This window comes from Lygodium microphyllum, chromosome 12 (assembly GCF_053477565.2).
Source record: "Lygodium microphyllum isolate KBCC chromosome 12, Lygodium_microphyllum_v1.1.10, whole genome shotgun sequence".
In the NCBI taxonomy this organism is placed as follows: Eukaryota; Viridiplantae; Streptophyta; class Polypodiopsida; order Schizaeales; family Lygodiaceae; genus Lygodium; species Lygodium microphyllum.
Window position 1 is genome coordinate 34,202,897 of NC_141146.1, and position 13,290 is coordinate 34,216,186.

General features: G+C 40.1%; 1 pseudogene; it reads left to right on the forward strand.

Moving 5' to 3' along the window:
- The first annotated feature begins 3,871 nt into the window (after window positions 1-3,871).
- Window positions 3,872-4,770, forward strand: LOC148027627 (uncharacterized; annotated as a pseudogene).
- Window positions 4,771-13,290: the final 8,520 nt, after the last annotated feature.

The following is a 13,290-nucleotide window of genomic DNA, read 5'->3' on the forward strand; positions in this document are numbered from 1 at the left end:
TGAAAATACTTCATGACCTTCATGCTAAGAAGTATAAATTTGCTAATGGTCAATTGGTTTTATATTATGATGCCTATCGTGAGCTTTTCCTAGTTGGAACCCAAATGGATTGGTTCTTATAGGATTGTTCACATAGTAAAGAATGGCTCTATAGCCCTTTTAGCAAATTTGCAAGGGGTGGAATTCAAAACTAAAGTAAATTTCAATAAACTAAATCCCTATTATGTATAGGGATTGATATCTGACTTGGTGCCTTTGTAGGTCCTTCAAGATTTAGCTTAAACTTGCAAAGGGTACCAAGATTATTGGATGGAAAAAATCATTTCTTATCTTGAGCATCTAGAATTAGAGCAGTGTTACCACCAAGGTAGAGTGATCTAGTGGAGTAAGGGTTATCACATTACTGAGTAGTAAGATGCATCTTTTACATGGAATATTAAGGTCTATTGCCACCATTGTCATAGGGTTCTTACTAGCATCCCTATTGAGTTCGATGAGGAAGGAGGGATTGTACATGTCTTACATCCTCTCTCTCGATTAGACTTTGATTATCATAACTATGAGTACCTAGGTTGATCATTGTGGCAGCTTTTATCAATGAAGCCTAGGTTTATACATTATATTTTGATGGAGCTTCTCGAGGACCTACTAAGCATGCGAGTGTTGATATTGTCATAAAAGATCCCCGTCATCAAGTGCTTTTAAAAATGGGAGTGTATTTAGGCATTGCTTTTACAAATAACATGGCGGAATACAAGGCCTTGCTTATGGGACTGGATCTAGATGTATTGGTATTCGTCGGTTTTTATTGGTGAAAGGCCACTCGTAACAATTAGTGATCAACCAATTGAATGGGACCTATAATGTGAGGGATCCCATTCTAAGGATATACCATCGTGCAACATTGGATGCCCTTGAGATCTTTGCGGCAGTGATATGCCAACTTATTCCTCAACAGTGGAATTGCTTTGCATATTTCTTGGCTAATTATGCCTTTGTTAAAGATGTTTTTTTAACAATAATCCTGAGGGATTTTTACAATTGCCTCCTAATGTTAGCTAGGGCTACTATGGGGACTGCTTGTTGACATATCCTCTTTTGGTTGCCGATGGTTAGTATGGGTTATGAGCCAAGTAGTGATTGACAATCTTCCTATTCTGTCATGAATACATCAAATGGTCAACAACATATTCATAGGGCAGTCCTTGCCATTTATGCAAGGGGGTTAGCTAATAATTTGATGCATTTAGTGTAGGGCCTGAATGGCTATCCCCTTGGTCTAGAGTTGTGCTTTAGTATGATTTCTATGGGGACCAAGGGTTTGTTTTCAGTAGTGGGAACCAAGGGTTTATTCTCAGCAGTAGGATGTTGAATGGTGTGCTTTATTTGTTAATTTCATTAGGCCAAGGGGGACTTTGTTCCTATAGAGAGTTGTTTAATTTTTTAAGGTTAAGAGGTTCATTTATTTTGCAGTGAAATGGTTTGATTTCATTAGGTCAACAAGGCTATTTGTTTGTTTGGTGTGGGTGCAGTGAATGGTTTTTTGTTTTAGTGCTACACTAAACAAATTCGACGAAGCACCTGGAGAGAGCCTCTTAATGCACAGAAGCTTCTTATGGCCAAGTCTAGGTGATGTCCTTCCTTTACGATTTCTTTCCCTTTATGCTATATATGTATATATATGTGGATTTTTTTTCTTTTGTTGGGGATCAGCATTTAAGGCATGAAGTCCCATGGTTAGGTTCAGTGTGTCTGGGGGAGGTTTAAATAGTTATTTGCATCCTATAAGGACATCGTCGTGTACACTAAGAGCTTGTTTTGAGAGTAGTCCTAGTACCTTGATCTACTAGCCTACAAGGCAGCTATTTCTAGGAATCCCTATTAGTTGTGAGGCAGCTAGGGAAACCTGCCAAATCAAAGAGAAGAAATAATTAATATATTTAAAGCTATATAAAATATGAAGTGTGTAAAAAAGGGTTCTAACCCCTAAAATAAGAAAGTAAAGGAAGAGGAAATTCCAAGAGTAGATGATCATTGCCTTGTGAAGGCCTGGTAGGTTCCTAGAGACGAGTTAGACCTAGGGTTGGTGCCTTGCCTTCCTACAACGAGTGACATTTAGCTAAAAAATAAAACAAGAATGGTTGGAGAGAAAACAAAAGTGAGCAAAAGAAGAAGGATTCAATATCGCATTGTGAGAGCTTAGTAGATTCTTAGGTATTGAGATAGGACCTTAGATCGATGCCCTATTCTCATTGGTTACAATATGCTCAATTCCCTTCTTTTTACACTCTCAAGTATAAAATACTAAAAAAATATGGTAAAATGGAAATATATATAGATGAGGCTATAGGAGTCCTCGCCTAGTAGGAGTTCCTGGCCCTGTTGTCCTAGGTTAGGTAGGCAAGTCCAGATCACCAATTAGGATGACTCCTTTGATAGTTTGTATTAGCTAGTCTATGTTGGAGTAGTTGGTTAGCAACTAGTTCCGGATCACTGTCAGATTATGTTGGGCCTCTATAGCCCTCATAAAATTTGTGCCTTGTTTTTGTCAAGGGGTAGGGTGAGAGTTACGGTTGCATTTTGCTGTGTATTTGTCTTTGTAGTAGCTTAATGATGTTTATGGTTTCTGTTTATACAAATCAGCTCGTGGGTTCAACAAGCTGAGTTTCCCTATCCCGTCGTCGCCAATGAGAGTAGATTTTTAATCCAAAATTCAAGTGTAAAAGAAGCTTGAGACTCATAAAAGATGCATTTTTGGTGCAAAATGAAACAATAATGGATCAAGGAGCTGGAGTTTTCTTATATGCATTTCAATGCCGGAAATCCAATGCAAGTGTACGTTCATCAATCAAAGTTCATTTGACCCCCTATTTAATGGCCACAAGATTTGGCATTGTGTAGTTGCTACTAGAGCCGAAAGCTAAAAAGCATGTGACAAAGGCTACAGGGATAGATTTCGATGCCAGAAAGCTGCCCATCGAGTCGAATCATAATTTCAAGACTATTTACCTCTCCAACCAAGTCGAAACCACCTACAAGCAAGTGTAAATATCAAAATTTGAACCAATTATTTTGGAAGTTATGTTTTAAGCATAATTAAGAGACCAAAGCAAGAAAATGCTCCTGAGATTGGGAAGGGAGGTTTTGATGCCCATTCCTCTACAAAAATGTCATTTTTTCACCTGCACTGATCATTCTCACTCTCTTGGGCCTAAGATCCACCATTTTTTCACTCTCCATCGCTCCAATCCTCGCGAAGAATGATGTAGTAATAAGAAAAATCCAATTTCAGTCTTTTTCTCTGATGTTTCTCTCTTCTCTTTGTTCCTTGTTTATATAGTTGTATATGAGAAAGAGAGGGAGAGCTAATTTGATGAATTGGTGATGGACGATGGTTCTTAAGCAGTGGCACGTAGATCAGGTAATTTGGATGTGTCAGCAACTGGGAAGTAGCATAAGTGGCTCCATTTTCTCGAAATATGAGACGTATGTTTGCGAATTTTTGAGTAAGTGATCTTTATTTGATTTTTTAAGATAAATCATTAGTGCATATTGTGGCGCCCACTACCGGTAAGCCCACCGTTGTAACCATTTTAGGAAAGGGGTTCTTGACCTTACACGTTCTTGACTTGCTTGTAACAATTCAGCTATAAATGGAAATAGCCTCAGAACCAGAGGCAGGTTGTGCCATATTGTGTATTCCACATTGGTGGAGACGGCAGGCACCCAAGGATTTTTTGCCTTATTCCCTAGTCCTTTCTTACACAACCTATGTCATTCGACTTGCTGAACTCTATCATCTACAGGCGCCATGAGCCACCCCATGTCCGCATGTCCTCAGCCTAGCTCACCGCACTATGAAGATGCCTCGATGAACCCAGAATTTGGAATGACCACTGCGCCAATGGAACACATGTTTCAAGCTATGTCCAACCTTCTGCTTCAAGTGAATCACACAAACCAGACTTTACTTAACTACATCACAACACATTCACACAAAGCAGACCCCAAAATCCGCCCCAAGCCTTTCTCAGGTCTGCCTACAAAAGACGTTTTAATGTGGCTTGACCATTTTGATAATGTTGCAGGGTATCATCAATGGACTGAAGACAGATGAGCAATGGAAGCGCACACTTTTTGAAGGGGTAGCGGCAACATGGTTCGTGCAGCAGCCAGTTGAAGTCAAAGGAGATTGGAATCTTCTTAAACCACTGCTCATACAGAATTTTGCTCATCAAAACATCACGCAGAGGGCTCCACAACAGCTTAAAATACTTCTCAGCAACAACACAAGCCAGTAGCTCAGTTTGCTATCAAGCTAAATCAGCTTCTACTACGCACAGATGCCACGATGTCTGAAGAGATGATACTTTTCTTTCTCTGGCCTCGTCTTAGGCATGACATCTCCCGTCGGGTGCATGATCAAGGTCCCACAACTTTTCATGCTACCATCCAGATTGCACAACGTATTGAAGGAACTGATGAGCATGACACAAGTCAGGTATTTACCTCATGCTCCTCATCTATGAATCAACACATCTCTGCTGATCAACCTCCTACACCTATGGACATTGACGTCCAAAATCTCCAATACAATCCCCGAAGATCTTTGCCAAATAGAGATGCACAGGGAAGACCAAAGTGTTTTTATTGTAACCAAAACATTGCAAGAGATTTCGAGCTAGTCAACAACAACAGCAACATGTTCAAAATACACAAGTTCATGTCGCATATGCGGCAACTTTGGCTTCTCTACCAGAAAACATCTGAGCAGGTGGTTGATGGAAGGGCCTCCCCCACAAATTCAAGCTGCAACCTCTTCCAGTCGCATGGTGTGCTCTACACTAGTCCACCTCCAGGGTACACTTCATGAAGCATTACTTGACACAGGTAGCACTATTTCCTCCATTAGTGAAACCTTAGTCCAGAACCTAGGATCACCCACTCGCATCGCAGATCCTATTTCCATTCTATTTGGGGATAATAAACAGCTGTACCACTCTCACATTGTCACCCATTGCACTTTTTATGTTGCTCAGCATACATTTTCTCATGATTTTTATGTTCTTCCCCGTCAATTGTTTCCAATTACAATTGGTTGCGATTGGTTTTTGAAAATGAAAGCTCGCCTTTAGTTTGATACATTTCACTTAGTGATCCCACACACACTCCCAATTCCATTTATGTATTCATAGAAAGGTCCAAATTTTGTTCATGTGCAACACACACTCGTGGATGTTCACACGCGCACAGGCGATGTTCATGCTTTACTTCAACATTTTCCTTCTTTATTTACACATAGAAAAACCACTACTCAAATTAGTCTCCATGTATACCACTCTATTCGCACTAGCCACTCAACTCCAATTAAGATGGCCTCACGACGACGCTCCCCTGCCGCTAACTAGCAGATCAATCAAGCTGTCCAAGAGATGCTTGCGAAAGAAGTGCTTACTCCTTCAAATAGCGAATGGGCATCAGAGCCCCATTTTGTCCGCAAAGATGATGGGTCTTACAGATTTTGCATCGATTTCCAGCCGCTCAACAAGATCACTATCCATGATCTCTACCCATTACCTAGAGTCGATGACCTTCTGGATCAGTTAGGCAAGTCACGTTACTTCACTTCCTTAGATTTAGCGTCTGGATACTGGCAAATTCCCCTTGACCCAACTGATGCTCACAAGGCCACTTTTCGGACACCCACTGGACTCTACGAGTTTGCCCGAATGCCTTTTGGGCTATCAGATGCAGGAAGTACGTTTCAACATACAGCAAACACAATTTTTTCAGACTTGATCCAGCAAGGTGTCCTTTTAGTCTATCTTGATGACATTCTAATACATACGTCCACTTGGAGCTAGCACCTAGAGGTCTTACAGGAAGTTCTGGCATGCATTAAAAAGCACAATTTACAACTCCAGCTGCAGAAATGCAAGTGGGAAACAACTAAACTCAAATTTTTAGGCTTTATAGTGTCTGCAGATGGTATCAAGATGGATCCCTCTAAAATTAAAGCCATTCAAGATTATTCCCCTCCTTCCAATGTGAAAAATATTCAGAGTTTTCTAGGTATGGCCAACTTCTCCTTGAGATTTGTCCCTCAAATGGCCTCTATCACCTATCCCCTTAGACATTTACTCAAAAAAGGAATCAGGTATCAGTGGACTTCTACATGTCGGCAAAGCTTTGACAAGGTCAAACAACTTATTTTAGAAGCAGCAGTCCTTGCTCACCCCAACTTTCAAAAGCCTTTTTTGTTACAGACAGATGCATCTAACTAGGGTTTAGGAGCTGTCCTCTTACAGATAGACGAAACTGGTTGTTGGCGCCCAATTTCCTTCATTAGCCAATCCCTAACCTCTACTGAACAGAATTACTCGACCACGGAGAAGGAACTCCTAGCTGTGTTCTGGGCCTTTGCTAAATTTCACCCATACCTGCATGGCTCTCAAGTCTCAGTCAAAACTGACCATCAACCTATCATTCCTCTCTTACAAAAGCATCACCCCCCAGCTCGTTTACTACGCTGGATTCTGGCCTTACATGAGTATACCTTCACAATCAGATACAGAAAAGGTGAAACCAACTTCGTCTCGCTGATGGATTATCTCGGGCAGAAGTCCAAAACACTCAATTTTTACCTCTTGCTTCAGACCTTCCAGTCCACTTGCATCAGATAGCCACCCTACAGCAAAAGGATCCAGAAATCCAATCCCTCATCCGCCAACTACATTCTATTCAGTTTTCCCCCTCACACAGGCGCTTCATCATCGTCGACAATGTTGTGTTTTATACAGGTCCAGGTCAACAACCACACATCTATGTTCCCACAACATTACGAGCTGAGTACCTCTAGCACTATCACAGTTATCCTGTATCAGGCCATTTCGGCTTTCATAAAACTTTGGAGAAGATTAGGAAGCATTATTACTGGCCACACTTGCGCCATACAGTCTCAGCCTTCTTACAGTAGTGCCCAACATGCCAAGAAATTAAAACACCCTCACAAAAGGTCGGGCTCCTACAGTCGATCACAGTCCAAGAACCATTCGAACTAGTCGGATGGGACTTTATGGGACCTTTCCCAACTTCACTTCAGGGTAACCGCTACATCTTAGTCGCCGCTGACTATTTAACACGATGGTGTGAAGCAATCGCCTTGCCCGATGTCACGGCCAACACCGTCACCGATGCACTACTCGAAAAGTTGATCGTTAATCATGGCTTTCTAACCCAGTTACTCTCTAATCAGGGCACACAATTTAAAAGTGAAGTTTTGCAAATACTATCACAGGTTCTCGGCATTCAACAACTTTTTACATTCCCTTACCACCCTCAAACTAATGGATTGATTGAGAGGCTTAACAGGACTATTAAACAGGTTATCGCTACTTTTGTCGACCCATTACATCAGGAATGGGATCAGATCCTCCCATACGCCATTCATGCCTACAACACATCTGTACAAGCCTCAACCCAAGTCAGTCCTTTTCGTGCACTTTATGGTAGAGATCCCTGGCTCCCTCCAAACATGAAAGATCTTTCTTTGAAACCCTCCAAAAGTGATGCCATAGATTGGCTACATTACATGCAACAAGTTCAGCCTCTACTTTGTCGCGCGCTCCTCTACAACGTGCATCAAGCTCAAGCACGGCAGAAACGCTGCTATGATGATGGCCGTAGACCAGCTGAATATGCTAACGACACTAAAGTCCTCCTCTACTATCCACTCCGACGCCAAGGCCTGAGCGAATCCCTCCTTCACAAATGGGTCGGCCCATACATAGTACTGCACAAATTACGTGAAAATATATACAGGATGCAGAGGGACTCCAACTCCTTAATCACTTGTGCACATGTCACACGCATGAAGCCATACCATCCACTCCCCGATACTCTCACATCTTCACAAGCCCCGCTTTCCTCTTAGGGGGGAGATGTGGCGCCCACTACCGGGTAAGCCCACCGTTGTAACCATTTTAGGAAAGGGGTTTTTGACCTTACAGGTTCTTGGCCTACTTGTAACAATTCAGCTATAAATGGAAACAACCTCAGAACCAGAGGCAGGTTGTGCCATATCGTGTATTCCACAATATAATGGAAATATGATTGCAAATGATTGAAATATATTTACTGATATTTGTAATTTTAAAAATTTATTCATATTTCTTCTCGTATATTAAAAACAATAAACCCACAAAACTCGAAACATGGGATTTAATGGATAATGGCATTGTTTTCGGGTTTTGGGGGTTGAATGATGTTCATATGGCATAAAAATTAATATGCTAATGGATCACACTTCACATGTCAAACATATTTTAAAAATCAAAAAATTCAATATCTTATGTTAAAATAAATGAAAATTTTATTAAAAATAGTCAAATAAAGAGAAAAAATTAAAAAATATACGTCAATATTTATTAAAAATTATTAAAAATATTTATGAATGTATCATGAAGGTAAAGCATAAGGGTTTGCCTCAACTTATATTTATTTATATATTAAAGTGTGTGTTTTAGGACTAGTTTCTATGAAATTTTGCCACAAAATCTCCTTACATTTGCGCGAGCAATCTAAATGTAAACAATAGGGGAATGTAGACTGAAATGGAAATATATTTGATTAATTTATTGATTTCTTTGCATATCTTAGCATATAAACCATGATTTGTATAAGTTTAGTGTTGTTCCTTAGCAATGCAGCACGGCACTAGTAGAAAGAAATCATGAAAAGATTGTTTGTGCACTTTACGTTGGCTGATTTTAGCTAAGTTGTTTAAGCACAGAGTGCCATACACTTTACATGTGCAATCTAAAAATGGTATCATAAGATAAATTCCTGAATGTATTGCAATTGTATATCTAGGTGACAACCAACATTGAGAGTGTAAGATTTCCCTTTGCTGTAGAGTAGTTCTATATCTTGGGAAAATCGATTAAGTGAGGAATATATACAATCTCCTAGATCATTACATTTATATTATTAGAGAACTCTATTACTTTCATGTTTTATATATAAAATGATGCATCCTGGGGTCAATCCTTGGGGTGTAAGAGAGCCGTAGGAGCCACAATATTCTGCTAGGGAAAGCTCTTTGTGTATATGAATTGAGGTGCTAGACACATGTATGTTTGGATACTCCCTTTGGTAGAGTCAAGAAGGGAAAACCATTGGATTGCAATCAACACAAATGCATGATCTATTTAAAGTAGTGTATAGCCCCTGGACGCTCCTGGCTACGAGGCCGTGAGGGTGGCTTGGTGAGTATAGGAGACCCAACTAAATCCCTAAAGCCAATCTCAGGCCCATTTTAGGTCCCGACACTAACCAACATAGTGATGGATTCTTGTAGAGGATGCATAGAATTATATAAATCTTTCTTGTTGGTAGAAGCGCCACGATCCAATATCCATGAGTTAGTAGATACTTCTTATGCCAAGGAATACACTTCATTAGTGGTCATTATGAATAACTCCAACATTGCTTTAGCCATATTGTCTGTCTCATTCCCTTTACTTTTCAAAGTATCATTCTTTTCATCTACCTTCTTGACACGACAATCTGCTATCACATGTCCTTTCTTCTTGTAATAGATGCACTCTCCTTCACACTTTTTCTTAGTACTTTTCTTCTTTATGTCACCATTGGTAGAGAAACCACCTTTGCCTTTCACATTAGCAAAGAATGTAGCATCCCCATTGCTACCACTATCTTCTCGAGCTTTGAGCCCTACCTCCTCAATTAGTAGTGTACAAAATTTCTTAAACGTCAAACCTTGGAGTCTCACTTGAGTATTTAGGGTAGTTACCAATCCATTAAACTTTGGTGGAAAAATCTAAAGATACCTCTGACCTAGCTCCTTACTATTCCTCTATATTCCATCACCAACCATCTAGTCATGCAGGTTCTTGATTCAAATGATGAATACTTCAACTCCTCAATACATTTCAAGTCTCTAATGCCTTAATTGTATGATGAATCGAGGTCAAAACACTACTAGAATAGCTTGTAACTAAGGTACACAATGCATCCACTTTCCTTTCTTTCCAAGCCCATAGGAGATTTGCATTTGAAGGAATCCTAACACTCAATTTTGATGGGCCAAGGATGAGTTGTGGTTCTTGGATTGTCCCTAATATCATCTTCAAAAGCTCATAAGAATCGAGGATAGCTATAATTTTAAACTTTCGTAAAGTATAGTCTAACTTGCCTTCATTAAAGGTTAATGAACAAATCCTTAGTGTTTGAATTGTTGGTAAAGTAGAACTACTTACCTAATGTACCAAATGATATTACTCCTCTTAACTATTAAAGCCTTTGTCTCTCGTATACTCTTCACTCCTTAAGGCCCACTAGGCACTGATATCATGTATAAAAATTTACAAAACACAAAGAACAAAATATGACCAAGAAGTAGAGTCAACAAATATAATAGGTACACAACATTCTTTAGTTCCAAACAAAATGATACAAGATGGCTATGTCCACCCGTGTGCTTTTACTATGAAGTTTAGATAGTGATCTAGATAGATGATAGGTGAAAAGTTTAAGGCTAGTTAGAAGAACTCTCACTGGGTGAAAGATAGAGTGATTATGGCTTTGGAGATAGCTTCCTTTTATAGCCCAAGAAAGTAACATGGTTTGCATATCCAATCATATTATGAGTCTTTCCTAGTCTACGATAAAAAATATTATAGGAAATATTTCCTTTACCGTCGAGAGTTGCAAACACTTACCCTAGACCATTGTTAGGGGACCTCTAGGCCCCCTAAAACCTCCCAACTAAGAGTCGCTTCCATAACTCCCAAACCCCAAGATAGGGATCCCTAATAGCTCCGATAACCTGTAACTCAATGCAATGTGTCTCGAATTACATCCAACTTAACTACTTTATCTAACCCAAAAGCTAGATCCACAAATGTCACCTTCTTGCCATTCAATCACATAGACCTTATTTGATATACAAGTGAGGACCCAACTAATGTTTAAGCTCACACAGCACTTCTATTTACAATTGAGGCCTTACAACTTAGAGCACCATGGATCATTAATGATACCTTACTAGAGTGGAGTATTGAGCATATCTAACAAAGAGATGGATAAGGATAGGAATGCCTCAAATGTGCCTACTAACATGGATCATTACCTTCATTAATCATATTAATGCTACATTAATGGTTATTAATTACTTTGCCACGTGGCTCCCAAAGTTAGCCGCATGCATGCATCAAGTGAAGCATTCTACAAACTCTAGAATGATAAATACTGAGTGTGACCATGGAGAAGAGAACACAAATGAAATGGGATGGAGGCAATTAGGGGTGAAATGGCTCATAGATTTAAATGCCCATCGTCAACTCTCAATATTGTCTCCATTACTCTTACCCATCTTCACTCCCAATCTTATCTCTATTACTTTACCTTTCCATGGCTATAATTTTCTAAATAATTATCATATTTAGCTTTGAGTATTTATTCTTTCCATTTCTTGGAATACTAGGTCTTGAGAATAAATGAATATTACAAGTGTTAAGCTGCTACGTTATTCAAGGCGTTTACCCAAGGGATCAATCTAGCACACGATGGGTGTTTCATCAACGAATATTCACGGATGACACAATACCAATGTCTACAATGCCTTTTCCAAGGCATCATGTTGTTAATACTCATAAAAACTCTGTTCGTATCCTAGAAGAACTCTAGATGCTAGAAAAGGGATCTAAGCTAATCAAACGGGACATTGATTTGATACTTTAGGTACCCTGTAGGTATGATGGGTATATCTATTTCTCAGAGATTTAATTGTTTCTTCAATAAACTGAAAATGAAGTTGTAAGGATGGATGAGCAAATCTACAGTCTTGCTGGGAGAATCACTGTGTTGTAGAACATTCTTGCCTTCCACATGGTTGTTGACCCCGTACTACGCTTTACCAAAATCAACTTGGGCCAAGGCAGAGGCCTTCATAAGATTCCTTTAGTTCTATTAAGGGATAAAACAGAGGGTGGCCACGAGGCTGTGGGAGCAAATGACAGCCTGCAAAGATGAGAGTGGACTCCGCTTACAAATGCCACATGACAAGGCCGGCCTTTCAATTCTTAAAAAGGATCGACATAGATTGGCAAAAGATGAAGAGTTACAAGTAGATGGATTGATGTGCTAATATAAATCCACCTGAGGTTGCCCTACTCATGTAAGTCCAGCTCTAGCTCAAGTGCGGATAGAGGTGCTCGACAAAGCCGAATGGAAGCTGCAGCGGAGGATACGTCTCACCACATCAATCTCTCTCTGGTGACTTTACTCCTGTGCTAACTCCCCTTGACTAGAGGATACGTCTCACCACATCAATCTCTCTCTGGTGACTTTACTCCTGTGCTAACTCCCCTTGACTAGACGCTAAAGGTCTAGTAAAGTGGGAGGAGCTTCAGGAGGCCTTGCACTGAGCGGAAGCCTGGTGACTTTACTCCTGTGCTAACTCCCCTTGACTAGACGCTAAAGGTCTAGTAAAGTGGGAGGAGCTTCAGGAGGCCTTGCACTGAGCGGAAGCCTCGAGAGCAAATTCAAGGGAATTAATCCTTACAACCAAGGAACGAGTGTTGGTTGCAACAAGTCCTTGGGAGAAAGAAAAACTCGTGGCCAATATCTTATGTGGTTAGGCCTGAGAAGTCCATCTCAAACTTGGTCTATTTTGGCTAGTATTAAACGTGAAGGGCAGGAAAAGCTTTGGAGTAGCTGAGAATAAAGTACTCACCAAGCTGCCCTTGGCGCAAATTCTTCCCTACGACTCCATCAAAGTATGAAAACAAAGATGTCTCAGGACATGAGGTCAAGGGAATCTGGAGGAAGTTTTAAAGGGCTTCGCTGCACTGCAAACACACTTAATTTGACAAAGGCAGTTTGCCCAATGCTACATGGAAGATGTGGTCAGGAATTCGGGCTGTAGTGATCAAGGTGTGGACAGTAAGGAACCAACGTGTTCACAGGGCCACCAGGTCTTATGCAGATGATATAGATAGTGCATATGTCAAGTGTCTATCTTAAGTCAAGGCTTTATATAGGGTTTTGAAAGGACAGACTGGACCTTTAAGGTTGCCAACAAAAGTTTTGCCGAAGTTTAGTCTTTGGCATTGTAAATTTTTCTACCTACTATGAATAGAAATTTAAACTGTCTGCATTTTAAAAAAGAAACTTCCTACGACCAATCTCAATGGTTAAGCTGAGATTTTCTAGGAGTAATCTATTCTTCTCTAATGGCTGTCCAACTCAACCGCAATCATTCTTCAA